Source organism: Marmota flaviventris, chromosome X (assembly GCF_047511675.1).
Source record: "Marmota flaviventris isolate mMarFla1 chromosome X, mMarFla1.hap1, whole genome shotgun sequence".
Classification (NCBI taxonomy): domain Eukaryota; kingdom Metazoa; phylum Chordata; class Mammalia; order Rodentia; family Sciuridae; genus Marmota; species Marmota flaviventris.
In genome coordinates, this window is record NC_092518.1 from 44,821,670 (window position 1) to 44,838,764 (window position 17,095).

General features: G+C 37.6%; 2 pseudogenes; both read left to right on the plus strand.

The window, feature by feature from the left end:
- The first annotated feature begins 206 nt into the window (after positions 1 to 206).
- LOC114104168 (small integral membrane protein 14 pseudogene) lies at positions 207 to 1,345 on the plus strand (annotated as a pseudogene).
- Positions 1,346 to 13,205: 11,860 nt separating this feature from the next.
- Positions 13,206 to 14,292, plus strand: LOC114104175 (hsc70-interacting protein pseudogene; annotated as a pseudogene).
- Positions 14,293 to 17,095: the final 2,803 nt, after the last annotated feature.

Consider the following 17,095-nt stretch of genomic DNA (forward strand, 5'->3'; position numbering starts at 1 on the left):
GAACACTTAGTGTTTTACTTAAAAATAGAGACTATATCATAGATATAATTCATAAGGATGCGGTGAAATGGAACTTTTATAAATCACCCGTTGCTGACGCGCTGCAATCTGTTGAGCCGCCATCTGGGGGCGGCAGATCCCAGTCTTGTGGCTAAGAGTGACGTGGTCAATCTCAAATCCGAACAGAGGAAGGGGAGGACACTGCGGACCGCGGACCAGAGCACCAGCAGCAGCAGCTTCCGGAGCAGTGGTAGCCAGACGCCCCGTGCTGTCTTTCCGTTGTCGAGACTAGGTCGCGGCCCTTTCCCTCCTCACCAGGTCGGTGGGTTGTGTCCTGGACGGATTTAAACAGTCAAGTAAAATCAAGCTGAGCAATCATGGCAGAAGGTGGATTCGATCCCTGTGAATGTGTTTGCTCTCATGATCAAGTGATGCGAAGGCTGATCGAGTTGTTGCGGCAGTCCCAGTCCTACTGCACGGACACAGAATGTCTTCAGGAATTACCAGGACCCTCCGGTGACAACGGCATCGATATTACTATGATCTTGATGGCGTGGATGGTTATTGCAGTGATCGCGTTCTTGCTGAGACCACCTAATCTAAGACGATCCAACTTATCCGGAAAGCCAACCAGTCCTCATAATGGACAAGATCCACCAGCTCCTCCTGTGGACTAACTTTGTGATAAGGGAAGTGAAAATAGTTAACACCTTGCAAGATTAAAGGAACGAAGATGACCAGAGTACTCTTAACTCCATTAGAACTGTTTTTCTTTTTGCATCTGCGACATGGGATGTTATTGTTTTCATGAGCTTCTAGAAACTTCAATTGCGAACTTATTTTTGCTTCCTGTGCTATCACCATTCCCATTTGAAATGTATTTGAGTAAATGATTACATTTTTAAAGTTACATGGGGCTGTTTTGGTTGTCCTAAACATTCTACTCATTCTGTTTGTAAATGTGATTCCAATTTTGGGGTGATTTGTGACCTGATTGAAGGAAATTTGAGTTTTCTGCATTTAAATATTTTAACTAGTTTTGATAGGTTTTTAAGGTTTTGTTTTCTTCATAAGGTATTTACAAAGTTATTTGGGGTTATGTGGCATTATATGAAAGAAAATGAGAACCACGCTGTATTTACATTTACTTTGGGAGTTTATAAGTGGGTGGAAGTTTTCTCTAATTCTTGGGACTATGCCAACTCTTGGAATATTTTACAAATTAATGCTGAAATCTGTATCATCTATTGGAGATGACTTATGTGGCTAGATTAGGAGAAGGAGAAATGAAATGGCTGTTTTAATAATTTTTTACACCCATTAAAAATGTCTAATGTTAATAATGTTTTGTTTTGTTTTGTTTTGTTTTGTTTGCAGCGCTCAGCATTGACCCCAGGGCATGCTAGGCAAGTGCTCTACCACTGAGCTATCTCCCCAGCCTGAGAATACCATAAATAACCATGATTTACAGTCCAATATATGACATTTTCAAGCCACTATACCCTAGCCTTACAAGATTCATGAAAGGAGAGGAAATGTTCATTCTTTCTGCCTTTGACAGGAATAATCTATCTAGTAATAATTTAAGCTATAATTTATTTTTTAAATGAGTGCCTCTCAGGAAACCTCTTCTAACACTTCCCTGTTAGAGTGAAACTATCTTATGTTTATATTGAGGCTTACTAGCTTACTGACATTTGAATTCCTATTTACTTATTCACTCTATTTTATTTAAGGAAATTTTGAGACTTTTGTTATCCTTCCAACTTCAAAAAAAAAAAAATCTAATGAAGTCTTGGTTTATTCCAAGGGAAAAGGAAGAAAATGAGAAAGAAGAATATTTTTGTCACTCCTTAGCTCATTCCTGTTTGGTAATGGGATGGATTGGGGTGGAAGGAACATCAATATAAGTGAATTTTGAAATGCATAAAAAAGTAAAAGTTTACATTCTTTTTGCCCACGTAGTAATGGAATTTTTTCCTTAACAAGTGATTACACATGATTTATGGGGCTAGAAGATATTTTGTTAACAATGTAAGGATTTTTACCCCCTAGGTCAGTCTAGCTTTTCACTGTACAGATCTGAAAAACTATTCATAAGAACTAAATGCACTTCTCTATATTATTGTACTGTTTAATAGTCTCTGATATGATTGTATGACACTCATAGGGTGTTTCCCCCTTTATTATGATTATCTTTTAGATAAACATTGTAAAGGCATTATTTCATTATATAATCCAATATTCATGGCTTACATTCTTCCTGTGCATCTTGGTTTTGTGTTCAACTTCTTGAAATAATACAGCTAGCTTTTAATTACTTGTGCTGATAAAGGGGTAACGTTAGCACAGGTAAGTACAAGTCACCCATTGCTGAGTTTTTTGTTATAATATTCCATGTTTTATAATTTGTCAACAAGTAACACAAAACACTCTTAAAATACAAAGTATATTTTAACTATATTTGACAATAATTTATAATAATAGAGACATTTATATTATAGCATATATAAACATGGGTCCATTCAAGAAGGATATAGCAGGGCTGATGTCGTATCTCAGTGGTACAGTGCTTGTCTATCATGTGTGAGGTACTGGGTTCAAGCTTCAGCACCACATAAAAATAAATAAATAAAATAAAGGTATTGTGTCCACTTGCAACTAAAAAAACAATTTAAAAGGATATAGCAGTCTTCCAGATATTTTCAGCTCAAGTATGCTCTCTTAATGTTTGCAAATTGGATTGCAAACCACATACTGGAGAATACAAAAATATTTCAAAGAATATTTTCAGTGGTTAATAGTGTTGCTATAGAAGTATATGCAAAGCACATAAGAATGCAATCTGATTCTCCTCCTGGGGTTTTCCATGTCCTTAGACATAAAGATCACCTTTGAGGGGCTGGGATGTGGTTCAAGCAGTAACGTGCTTGCCTGGCATGCGTGGGGCGCTGGGTTCGATCCTCAGCACCACATAAAATAAAATAAAGGTGTCCACCGAAAACTGAAAAATAAATATTAAAAAATTCTTTCTCTCCCTCTCTCTTCTCTCTCTCTCCAAAATAAAAATATTTTAAAAAAAGATCACCTTTGATATGGGCCCCTTTGGTCTACCACAACATGTATAATTACCAGTGAAATCTAAGTTCTATCTATGGATAAAACAGCGTTTGTTTTATAAATGGACAGACAAGAGCTTAAAGACCAAAGGGCCAGCAGGTACCTGTGACCTTTTGTTCTTTTTGGCATCATATGAAGACTGCTTGGACTGGAATATATGGGAATATAATTTGCTACACTGCTATAGCAAAGGGACCTCCAAATCCATGCCTCTCTTTTTATGAGCCAATATGAGAGTTATATTTAACCTGCTAGGTAATAAACAATTTGACCTCAAACATCAAGCAGTCTAAGCATAGATGACACAGTTAACAGTTGTCTGAATCCAGGTGCACAGAATCTGTAGACTTTGTCCCCCAACTCTCTTTTCCCTAGAGCCTATGGAAATATGTTTGTTCATAAAAATCTGCTGCCAGGAAGATGGGAAGCTATGGTCATGTGGGATGTTGAACCCTCCCACAGACGGAGGAGCTTCTGTCACTTCAAGTATGGCAGCCTAGGGCCAGGTATAAGGAAATTCTTTTGTCTCTACAATATCTTTCATATTTTCTCCTGCTTCCTTTGTGTCACCAGAACAATTTCCTCCCATCTAAACCAATAATGTTCCTTTGAAATCATCCAGTTGCCTATAAAAATGTTAAAGATTGGCATCTGGTGGAAGCCTGCTCTTGAAGCTGCAGTGGAGCCATTCAGAAACAATTTCAAATTTTTGGCCACATCCTTCAGGGTAATTATAATCTTTCTCTCCGATATCACCAAGCCCAAGTCCTCAAGAGACACAACCTTCCAGATTCATTGATGGAATGAATCTGATAATTTACTAATTAGTTGCTCACAGCAAGTCTAAATCCAGAATTCACTCTCGGTCATTCTTTGAACAATTCTGAGGGCACTATACTAAAAACTGGAGTAAAGAGGAGAAAAAGCAAGTAAAATTTGGCAATGATATTATCTTTGCTAAGAAAGAACACAAAAAAATTAAAAGATAAACTAAATAAAAGATTGATATTAAGACTACTGCCACTCTAAAAAAAATTTGAAGAATTACATTCTTATTTAAGCTGCTTGTTAGGGGGAAGAAGTGTATGGAGAAACCTTCTCTTTACCACTCAAGGTGTTTCCTAATAAGAAAACAAGTTGGATGGAATATAAAGGAGTGAATGCAGTAGTATACCCTAACTTACTTTCAAAGAGCTATGTCCTTATCAGAACCTCTTTCCTGTCCTTTTCTTCTATATACTATTTCCCACACTAAACTGTAAGTTATATAAAAGAAAGCAAAGAGAACTGAAATGATATATACAACTTACATTAACAAAAGTTGTGCTAAGGCTTTAGCTCGGTGGTAAGAGTGCTTGCTTAGCATACAAGAAGCCCTGGGTTTGATCCCATTCACTGCCAAAAATACATTAATGAAAATTTGTATTCCACTGGCCTCTTTAAAATAACTTCAGTAATATAGGAATTTGTTGCCCAGGAAAATAAAAGTTGCAAAAAATTTTGTTGTTCATTGCAGCAACTACTTGAAAGAACCATCAGTTCTTCAGCTAAAAATGTCAAATAACATTTTTCAATTGCAAGACTCTTTGAATCCCTTGTCTGAAAATCCATGTTTTAATTACAGAAAGATATTTGTTGCATGTTCTTAACCATATAAGGAAGGTTAAAAATGGTTAATTTCATAGAATGAGAGGGTATAATAAAGGTCACAAGAAGCTGCAAAAGAGAAGGAGAATACAGAGAGGATGGACAATAGGTACCAAAATACAGTTAAAGAATAGGAATAAATTCTACTGTTCTATATCAAAGTAGGGTGGCTACACAGTTAAAAAAAATAGCTGTATTATTCAAGCTCAGAAGTATTTTGAATGTTCCTAACACAAAGATGTAATAAACATTTGAGGTGAAGGAAATGCTAATTATCATGATTTGATCATTACACATTGTATACATGGATGGAACTATTACTCTATACCCCATAAATATATAGAATTATTGTATACCAAGTAAAAAGTAGATAAATGGCTGAGGTTGTGGCTTAGTGGTATAGCGCCTGCGTAACACATGTGAGGCACTGGGTTCAATCCTCAGTACCACATAAAAATAAATAAATAATAGATTTTTAAAAGGATATAAAATCCTTGACTTGCTATGTCCATTAATCCTAAACTACTATGCCAAGTTTCTTTCCTCATCTTAACCAATTTGTCCAAACTTCAAAGATCCTCTTTGTGAGGTGTCAAAATCAGAATAAATATTATTAAAGTCTTTCATTCTGAAACGCTAATGATGTTGTGGAGATACTGTGATCCTGTTCAACTTTATTTAAAAATATCAACTTTGTCTTATGAATAGGTTATTTGGTATTTTTGTAATACAGTATATGAAGAGTATAGTCACTACTGCTATATGTCTTGTGACAATAGACTGAGCCTTGGTCCTATAACAAATATCTATGGATATTTCTGAACCACATACTGTCTGAAAGAGCAGAAATGGTCAAGGAAAAATTTTTCAGTCCATAGATTTAAATATACAATAAAGTACCCCACCAAAGTAAATACATCTGTATATATTTGCTCTCTAGGAGTGGACAGAGTCATTGCAAGCTTGACAAATAAAACAGAAGAAGGGAAAGAAATCATCGATCAAAGCATGTACAAAAAATAGGTATTAAGGGTTGGAGGTACAATTCAGTGGTAGAATTCTTGCCTAATATGCTCAAGGCTCTGGGAGCACCTAAAAAATGAAAGTTTTAAGATCTTTAATATCTATTATTATTCAGTAGTTCTTTCTGAGGCACATCCATTCCTAAGGGTAACGTAGGGATGTCAAGTCTCATAGTTCCTGGAAGAGAAAGTAAAAACAATAATGATGTGCAAACCCATTTAGTTCTCATGAAAAGGTCTTTTCTGAGGCAGGAAAACCCAGTTCACCATTGTACTGCCTGACAGTGTGCAACATGCCTATTATTGTGCATGTGTTTTGCTGTTCACAGTGCTGTACCAGGGAAAATTGTGTCTTAATTCTTCCTACAGTCTTCATTCTTTCTAAGATTCAGCTGGTAGGTCCACAGATCAGTCCTCCCGTGAACTGAAGTGTGAGTGTCAGGAGGAGACACTGGACTTTGAGAGGGTTAAGCAGCACACTATGTGACATCTGAGTTGCAAGGGTCTAGTAGAGGCTGTTGTTGTCCTTACAGGTAGCACCACTGCCATAGGACTTAGAAACTGTGGAGGAGATGTGACAATGGAGGAAGGTGGTCCTAGTTTTTTCTGTGAGATGGGGCAAGTGTCAGAGGTGCTATTGAAGGTATCCGAATCCTATAAGTGCCTGCATGACCATAGTACAGAATCCTGAGTCCTCAGTGGGAACTGGAGCAGTGTACAGGGCAGGTAGTGAGGAAATATATGGGAAAATGGGGGTTATGTGGAGTTATGACTGTGTCTTCAGCACCTAGTGAGTGGCCACCCATATTCTGTATCAAAACTTCTCACCTCTGCCTTCAACAGTACAGAAACAGCTCTAGAGGATACCAGAAAGAATGAGGGAGAGACATTGTGTGCAACACAACACATTTTCTTATAGGAGTAAATGGAGCTAGTTAATGGAAGTGTGTATTATGAGCAAGCTATGCCATTTACATAAACAGAACATGTTTGTGTCTTTCAAAACTGTCAGAATTGCTTGAATAACAATAAACTCACAAAGCTCCATAACTTTCGTCAACTTTACTTCAATGGCTATTCCTGGTATTTGTGACCATGGCAATTGCAAATTATTTTATTCCATTCCAGTCTTACTTACTAATATCTATAATATTCAAATCATACATCACTCTTCACATAACAACATCTAGGTTACAGCAAAGCTGAGAAAATGTTAAGGTAACAATGGTTTTTTTTTTTTTTAAGAGAGAGAGAGAGAGAGAATGTTTTAATATTTATATTTTAGTTTTTCGGCGGGCACAACATCTTTGTTTGTATGTGGTGCTGAGGATCGAACCCGGGCCGCAAGCATGCCAGGCGAGCGCGCTACCGCTTGAGCCACATCTCCAGCCCAGAATGGGATTTTAAAGAGGCAGTACAAGGATAGAAATGCAAAGAGTCACTGCAGGTGGTCAGAAAATTATTTAAACACAGACTCAGGAGCACAACTGCCAACAGGAGGGTACAAGCAACATTTTGAAGTGGGCCACCATCATCATGGGCAACCATGCTGAACTGAATCCTGGGGACAGATAGAGGTTCATCACTATGGTGATCTTCCTGAACAAGGCTCTTGAAATGTGACTAGGTGATAGGTCAGTGTGCTGTGATACAGTTTGAGGTACCCCTTTGCTGAGAGCCACAGCCAAGTCAGAATAGCCCCTGGCATTTTGCCAATAGTATTGGTTGAGAGGCAATCCATTAAGATGATGCTGGATTAATTCGGTTGTATATTAGACCTGATGTCCGCCTCGGCCTGCTACTTTGGAGTTCTCGCGGGGATTCCCGGAGAGTTCCCATTGGTTGGGGAAGTGCCAGAGGAGGGATTTCCGGTGTGTGGTTCCTGGAGGAGCCAGGCGTTGGATGGAGTTCCCGGGGAGCGTGTGTGGAGTGTGCTGGTAGAGTTCAGAAATAAAGTTTGTTCCTGCTCGAGTGGCTCGTGATTTGTGCCCAGCCAGACTGCGGCACCCCTTCTTTTATGGGTCTTAAGTGAGAGTCTGGTGTGATTGATAAGCTCATGTGTCTGATGTTTCTGATATGATTTAATATACCCATGTGTCCATGTGTTCCTCGTTTAATTTGGTAAGTTCAAAGGTAGTAATTTTTATTGGTGTTAAAAATTATTTAACCAGTTTATGCCTTATGGTTGTGCTGGGTAGATGGTGGTTCTTTACTTGTACAAACAAGATGTAGAATTATTGTACATTGGCATGTGTACTTAAAATGAAGTAACTCAAGACAAACTGCTGTTATACAATTGAATAACTCAGGGAAAGAAAGGAGTAAGGCACAGCCTGCTCTCTAAAGTGTGACAAAAGCATTAGTCACTTCAGTTTCAATTCTCTAAAAGTATTTTCCTAAGTTTCTCAATGATGGGGAATCTAGTTGCAGAACCAAATCTCATCTGTAATGACCTGTCTTCTGCCATGTGTCTTGAGATAATATCTCTGCCACCATGGCCAAAATAAATGACTTTGCAAGCACTTGGGAAGCATACATAATTATACTTTGGGATTTATTTTGAAAGTATTTCCAAATTTTTAAAAAATTACAAATTAACAATTGCCATGGAATTGCTCTTATATAACTATCCTCTTCAATGCATTTTCCAATTATATCACTCTGCTTTCAGTGTGAATTATGAGTGATCAAGTGAGGGTAAGATCTAAATCTAGATGAAGAGATGAAGAAGGATCTACTCAGCTGGTTGAGTCTATGGTTGTGAGTGCTTTAATATTTAATGTTTTATGCTAACAGAAATTTATTTTAAAAAATGAATAGCTGAGATACACTGAAAAGTTTTTCCATGCTGATAACAAGTGGCAGTGGGTCTCACAGAGGAAGGACTGACCCAACTGGAATATATTCTTTTTTATCATTATTTTGTTTATTTATTTTTATGTGGTGCTGAGGATTGAAACCAGGGTCTCACATGTGAGAGGCGAGTGCTCTACCACTGAGCCACAACCCCAGCCCCAACTGGAATATATTCTGCTATGGTCTGAATGGATGCTCTTACATTTCTGAGAAATATGCCTGATGACTTCCTTCTTAGGCATACTAACAACAGATGGCACACATCCTTCCTACCATAGATAAAATGCCTTCCACAATAATTACACTTAATTCCTGTGGGAGTGACCTCACTATTGGAAGAGTAACTTTAGTAACTCCATTAAGAATAAATATATGGGAGAGAGGAAGATGGCAGAGTAGAGGAAGTCCTGTTTCTGGCTGCTCTGTGGCGTGAAGCCGGGAGAGCAGATGGGCAGCTTCTCCACGGGGTCTTACCTAGACAGAGTACAGCATCCTAGAGAGTGTGGGAAGACCCCTTTACAGTGGATTTTCACGGAAATCGCCAGCACTGCGACCACCTGCACAGAAATCAGAGCCTCTGGGCACGAGTAGGTCTACAGACTCGTGTATACCCAAACCCCACAGTTCGAGCTCATGCACAGCTCACAAGCAGCTTAGCAGAACTACCTATCAGCACCTATGCAGAACTCCAGACTGTGATCCAATCCTACGGAGGTCACTCAGCTGCTGCTTATCTACAGCACAAGGCCAAAGCCCAGCTCCCCCCACATCACGAGACACCCCAGCACTGGAGGCAGACAGACTCCATCTGGGAAAAACTTCCTCGACATTTTTTGGTGGGCATGGCTATCAGATCAGATTGCAATTTGAGCAGGTACCTGATTTCTAGTTCCCCCACCCTCCCCAGCATAGGTAACTCGACACAGTGACCACCCAACACAAAAACAGCTCTCAGTTGGACAGGAGTGCAGGGTGAACAGGGCACCGCCCACGTGGAGTGAGCCTGGGGGTGAGAGGTCCCACAGTTGGGACCTGATAAGAAGAGAGGGGAGGGGACTAAAGTCTGGAGCATAACAGAGACCAGGATCTGGAAAATCTCTGGGCAAGAAAGGGAGACGATATCAGGGGCTCAAGTCAGATGAGTGGTCGAAAAGAAAGACCTGTGAGGTGCTATTTCCCTGCTGGGACTGGTGAGCGGCACTCCTAGCTTCCAGATGATCCACACGAGATCCAGTCTTCACACCCTGGTCACCTACACCATCCTGAGGGCAGAGACACCTACTGGATGAGATAACCCCACCTACTGGATGTAAAGATAAAGAAACGGATCTCTAAGAGTATTTTTTTTCCTCCTCTTCCTTCTCTTCTACCCTTCTATCCTCTGACCCTCATATCTCCAACATATGTAAAACCAAGAACTTTGCATGAAATAGGACTCTTAGGACTGAGTCACCTGATTAATATAATATAGAGGAATTGCATAAGCCCCTTTTTTCCCTTTTTTCTTTTTTCTTCTCTTTTTTCTTTCTTTCTTTCCTTCCCTTTTTTCTCTTTATTCTTTCTTCATCCTCCAAATTTTACTATTTTTACATCCTGTATTTTTCTAAATACATATGTGTGTTTGTTTTATGTGCTCTACGGTCTTCCCACATAATTATCTACCCAAATTACTTCCTGTCTATTCCCCTGCTGCTAACCCTCTTCACTAGATTTCTCCTTCACATTTCCTAAGATATATTAACTCTATACCCTCACATCTTTCCCCCTCAGCATATAGTCCTATGCCTGACCCCCAGTTCATTGTCCACCACCAGAAACTGTAAACCTTTTTATGAAACTATTGATTATATATTAAATAATAATTGAATCCAACATTTCTGGACATTGAGACTAAACTGTAAATGTCTTAAGAACAACAATTTGTTCATAGGTGATGTATTGTTGACATAGGGATCTGTTAATATTGTCCTTCCCCACAAAGGAGAGATCTTGGAACCCTACAAGAACACTACAAATCTATAGGATAAAAACAATAATACCAGATCCACAGAGCTGGAAAGGAAGACACATGAGCAACATGAAAAGACAAGGGAAGAGAGTACCACAAACAAATCAAGACAACACATCATTAGAAGCATTGGCAGCTATAGCAGAAAAATGACAGAGAAAGATTTCAGGATATACATGGTTAAAATGTTTTGGGATCTCAAAGAAGACATAAAAGAACAAATACAGAAGTAAACTGAACCAGAGTCATATTGAATAACATGAAAGCATTTTCCTACTTTAAAGCTAACAGTGTTCGGATTCTTTTTAACAGTAATTGCATTTGTAATATCAGTTTGTATGAAATATGCTGAGTCACTATAAAGTAATTCTACTATCAGTTTTAGCATAATTAATAAAATTCTGGACAAAAAAAAACCCTTAACTTACAAACCCATCTTCTCTCTTAATAAAAATAATAAATTCAAGGATTAGGGGTGTAGCTCAGTACCTGCCTAGCATGTGTGAGGCCCTGGGTTTTATTCCAGTACTACAAAAATAAAATAAAATTTTAAAATAATGAATTCAAATAAGACATATTACATCATTTTCACTTCTGATTATTACATTCACTGGTTCTGTTGGATAGAATACAAAGATATTATGTTTTGCATGGGTTCTTTTTCATAAAATATCTGCTTAAATCAAATTATAACATCTGAATTAAGATTTTATTATTACTAAGCAAATGAGAAAACACTCTGCTTGATTTTTTATGGAGATTTGAATGCCTCTTCTTAGGTTATGTCAAATTCTGACTTATATTGCTAACCCTACCCTAACCTTAACTCTTAAAGAAGAATAAAATTAATTACTAAATTAAAAAGATAGCTCTGTTAAATTACAGGGGTATCTATTAGTTTACATAATGTTGAAAGTGGAAGAAGTTCAACAAAGAATATGAATGAGACACCAACAGTTATGGAATGTATTGTATAATTAAAAGGAAATACATTCTTGAGCTCTGATATTTTCAAAATATGGAAGAAATTATAGATATGCTACTAAAGTATGCATTATTAAATATATCTATCCAATAGTACCTGAATCTAAACATCAAAAATATCATGGAAGAACTTCTGAATTTTGCCATTTATCTCTCAAACTTTTAGAAACAAATGTTTGACTTTTCCAAGTGTCTTGTTCTCCCTTTCCATTTCCCACTCCCTCCATCTACCTCCATTTGTTCCTTTTTTCTTTTCTTTCCCTTGTTGTGAAACATAGTACATAACTCTTTCCATTTTGATGTTAAAATTATAGTAATGGCTGAAACTAGTATGACCATATGATTTATTTTACAAACTGGAATGTTTTCAAGTATAAAAACATATGTTATTTGCATTTATACCTGAACATTAGATGGAAACCAAGGGCATGTGGTTACCACACTTATAAAATCACATAAAGGTAAACTAGCACCCCCCCAAAAAAACAGTTCTGTACTTTTGCACAGCAAGGAAAAGGCAAATGTAATACTGAAACTTTATATTGTATCATTTATGCAGTTCCAAACATTAACTGCTTTAGCTATCTATAGCAAGTGAAAACATTTCAATTATACATGTTTGTCCATTTCTTTTCTCAGGTTTATTATATATTATATTGTTAGTAAAAGTAAACACAATTTTTTATTTCTACTTAAAACTACCTTCTAAAGAGTTCATTTGATTTAATCTGTTCTGTATTCAGTGTCTTGGCTTCATCATGCCACTAGAAAGTATGGCAAGTTTAAAAACTAGTGATAATATATGTGCCAAGAAGTCTATCTTCAAAGTCTCCACAGAGGCTAACCATAAGCCAAAGGGGGTTCCTAGGGTTATGGTTGTAGTCTATTTTAGGCACACACTCTACCACTGAGCTACATTCCCAACTCCTTGGTTGTAGAATATATATAAGCCAATGGACCCCATTTCTAGTTGGAACAACTGAATTTCCTGTTTCCAATTATCACTGTTTATATATTTGGTTCTATAGAAACAAAATTGAATGACATATATGTCTCAACCAATTTGAACTCACACTGAAATAATAAAAATGGCACATTTTCACTAAAACACATAAATATATTTAGTTATCCCATTTTATACATGTGATAACTGACAATCTGAGAAAATAAGTACCTTACTCAAGGTCAAAACACTAATTCCTGGGCTGGGGCTAGGGCTCAGCAGTAGTGCACTTGCCTGGCATGTGTGAGGCACTGGGCTTTATTCTCAGCACTGCATATAAATAAATAAAACAAAGATCTATCAACAACTGAAAAATAAAACTAAAAATTAAAAAAAAAAAAACACTAATTCCTGGTGCAATCAGTTTTCAAACTAAGATTCTTGGGACTCACTTGTCCTTTTCTTTTGTTTTCAATAATAATGTCTTGAGAGGGAGGAGCCAGCGGCCAGGGAGGTTCTAGTCTGTTTGGCCTCGCGGCATCCACCCCCTTCTGCGTGGTCACACTGAGCCAGCGCCCGGGACTGGGACCAGGCTGCAGCCGCCTCCACCTGCCTCTCCTCCACCATGGATCCCCGCAAAGTGAGCGAGCTTCGGGCCTTTGTGAAAATGTGTAAGCAGGATCCGAGCGTCCTGCACACCGAGGAGATGCGCTTCCTGAGAGAGTGGGTGGAGAGCATGGGGGATAACTCATAAACCTAAATCAGAAGAAAATACCGAGGAAGAAAAAACAGATAGCAAGAAGTCGGAAGAAAACATTAAGAGAGATGAGCCATCAAGTGAGGAAAGTGATCTAGAAATTGATAATGAAGGTGTAATTGAACCAGACACTGATGCTCCTCAAGAAATGGGAGATGAAAATGCGGAGATAACCGAGGAGATGATGGATCGAGCAAATGAAAAGAAAGGGGCTGCCATTGAAGCCCTGAATGATGGTGAACTACAGAAAGCCATTGACTTGTTCACAGATGCTATCAAGCTAAATCCTCGCTTGGCCATTCTGTATGCCAAGAGAGCCAGTGTCTTCATCAAATTACAGAAGCCAAATGCTGCCATTCGAGACTGTGACAGAGCCATTGAAATAAATCCTGATTCAGCTCAGCCTTACAAGTGGCGAGGGAAAGCCCACAGACTTTTGGGCCACTGGGAAGAAGCAGCCCATGATCTTGCTCTTGCCTGTAAACTGGATTATGATGATGATGCTAGTGCAATGCTGAAAGAAGTTCAACCACGGGCCCAGAAAATTGCTGAACATCGGAGAAAATGTGAGAGAAAACGTCAAGAGCGAGAGATCAAAGAAAGAATAGAAAGAGTTAAGAAGGCTTGAGAAGAACATGAGAGAGCCCAGAGGGAGGAAGAAGCTAGACGACAAGCAGGAGCTCAGTTTGGCTCTTTTCCAGGTGGCTTTCCTGGAGGAATGCCTGGAATGGGAGGGGGCATGCCTGGAATGGCAGGAATGCCTGGGCTCAATGAAATTCTTAGTGATCCAGAGGTTCTTGCAGCCATGCAGGATCCAAGAGTTATGGTGGCCTTCCAGGATGTGGCCCAGAACCCAGCAAATATGTCAAAATATCAAAGCAACCCAAAGGTTATGAATCTGATCTGTAAATTGTCAGCCAAATTTGGAGGTCAAGCATAATGCCCACCTGACAAAACCCTTACTGAAGGAAAAGCAACCTAGATCACTTAATGGCTGTCGAAATAATACAAACCAGTGTACCTCTGACCTCATCAGGAGAGCTGGGGTGCTTTGAAGATAATCCCTACCCCTATGCAGCAAATCCAGTTGAAGCATTTTACAATGGTTTGCCATTAGGGTGTTCATTCAGATAATGTTTTCCTACTAGGAATCACAAACTTAAAACACTTTTTAAACCTTAAAAATATTTAAAACTCAAGGGGGTGTTATTTCCTACATTTTTATTTACTAATCATTTTGGATTTTTTCTTTGATATTGGGCAAGGCAGATACTAACTATGGAAAATACATAGCTGTAAGGTGAGTGAAATAAAGACTTACTAGTGGGAAGTAAATAAATCTCATTTACATAGATAAAAGTTTCAGTTGAATATATGGTTACTGAGACTGAGGCATTTTGATTTGTCATTTAAAAATATTTTTAAATGATTAATTTCAATAAAACTATTGGGACCACCAGTATTTCACTCTAACCTGGGTAGGGACTGAAAGTACTTGGTAAGGCAGCAGCAGTTTTACTATTTTATATGACATGTGCCCTTATGCAGGTTGCATTTAAATCTTACATTGGGTTGAAGAGGTGATTTTTTTGTTGTTATGCTGCAATGGAGTTGGATTACTTAGCTCTGTTTTTGTTCAATATATCAAATAAATGTTTCATATTATTTCCACAGTGGGAAAATAAGGGAGTAGTTGTCTTTTTATATTCTATGTTTAAAATTTACCTTTTCTTATCAGAAAATGACCAACTATGTCTGCTTTCTGCTTCTTGTATTTCCCTCCTTCTTGAACTAAAGATAATCTTTTCTCACTAGCATCATCACTGCTATCATACCATAATTGTGCAAAGCATATTTAATGCTGGGGTTAATTTAATATGTAATACATATCCTAGCTGTGGAATAATACCCATAAGAGCTGTAGTTCTTTCTTAGCCATGAGATTGCTTATTTAAATGTTATTAGACTTCCACTCTGGCAAAATCTTGTGATGTCAAAAAACATTGGAAGGAAGGATTCCTTTTAGTGTTTGGTGTTCTATTTAGGAAGTACCTGTTGATCTTTGTATTTTGAAGAGTATATGGTTTGAGTTATTGGTAACCATACAAGGAATTAACTGCTTGATCTAACATGAATTATAAAATAGATGAGAGCCTGGTTATTCATTATGGAGTTCTTGGCACCATGAAGATTCATTATTGTATTCAGCTCTTCCTTAAATACTGTAACCATACCCCCACCTCTTTTTCCCTTTTGTCCCTGCAAAGATAAAGGAAATGATAAATTCCTTGGAGTACATTTATAAAGTAGTACATTTCTAATATATTTATACAGGTTCTAACCCTTTACTGTACATGAGTAAACAGAACTGCATCTGTTACAAAAATGAGAAAAAGTCGTATGCTAATGGAGCATGCTTTTAAAATCCTTGGGAAAAAACACCATTTATACTTGGATTTGGGCTTGCTGGTGTTCTTTTTTGTTGTTGTTGTTCATGTATGTTCTCAAAATCTCATGTGTGCTGCGCTTAACTCAAGAAGAACAGTTTCTTTTTGGATTCCTGATTTGATTGACTTAATTATACATGACTTAACTATACTCGAATATTACGAATATAAATGGGTAAAAGTAAATTACTCTTCTGAAAATGTGTCCTGTGCTTTTAGACTTTAAGTTCCACAAATACAACAGATAGTCTTCATTTTCTTAGAGACCCAGTATCATTTCTAAAAGCGAGAAATATTCTTTTTTTCTGCTAATGATGGTGTAAGAAGGAAAAGAAAGTTTTCTGCTTAAAAATATATAGTTGTTGGATATTTCTAGCTATGTTAAAAATAAAATAAAATATGGTTTCAAACTGGAAAAAATAATAATAATAATAATAATAATGTCTTTATTTATTTTATTTATTTATTTTTTGTGTGGTGCTAAGGATCGAACCCAGTACCTCACAAGTGCAAGGCAAGCGCTCTACTGCTAAACTATAATCCCAGCCCCATGCCCTTTTCTTTATAGCCATCCTTTTTGCTCTCAGAATTAAAATATATTTTAAATCACATTCACCACAGATAATTTACATTGTTCTGATCACTCCATAAAGTACTTTTTAAAATTCACCTGGAGTTTTTGTTTTCACACCTTTATGGACAAACTGCCAAATGATTTTCCAAAGGGAACTACACCATGCTGCATTTCTACCAGCAGACTAAAAGGGCTCCAATTGCTCTGCATTCTTACCAACACTTGGTATGGTCAGCTTTTTTTTCATTTTAGTCATTCTAAAAAGTATGTAAGTCTTATCTCCTTGGTATTTAATGTGCATTTCAACATGCTAACCACATTTTTATGTGCTCATTTGACTTCCACATATATTCTTGTTTGTTTAAATGCCTTGAGATTATTTTCTTGGTTTGTCTTCTTTATGGCTGCAGTCAGAACTGACTATTAATTTATATTTTAATACTGTGATGGTTTGCATCCCAAGGCCACTGCAAATATTCACACCTGCCTAAACTCATGCTTCTGGTACCATTTTTGGAAAAAATAAAAAAATAATAATATTTTCTACTTCTCAGGCCACTAAGAAGTTGTGCAGCACCTCTGCCTACAAGTGACCTTGGGACATTTAGTTATCAATATTCTAGCATTATCAGTATAGAGGAGAGCAGAGAAAGACATGGGAATGTCAGTCGTTCAAATGCTCAGGTGAAATTCTACGTGTCAGGAAGTTGCCAATCTATGTTTATAAAGGAAACTTC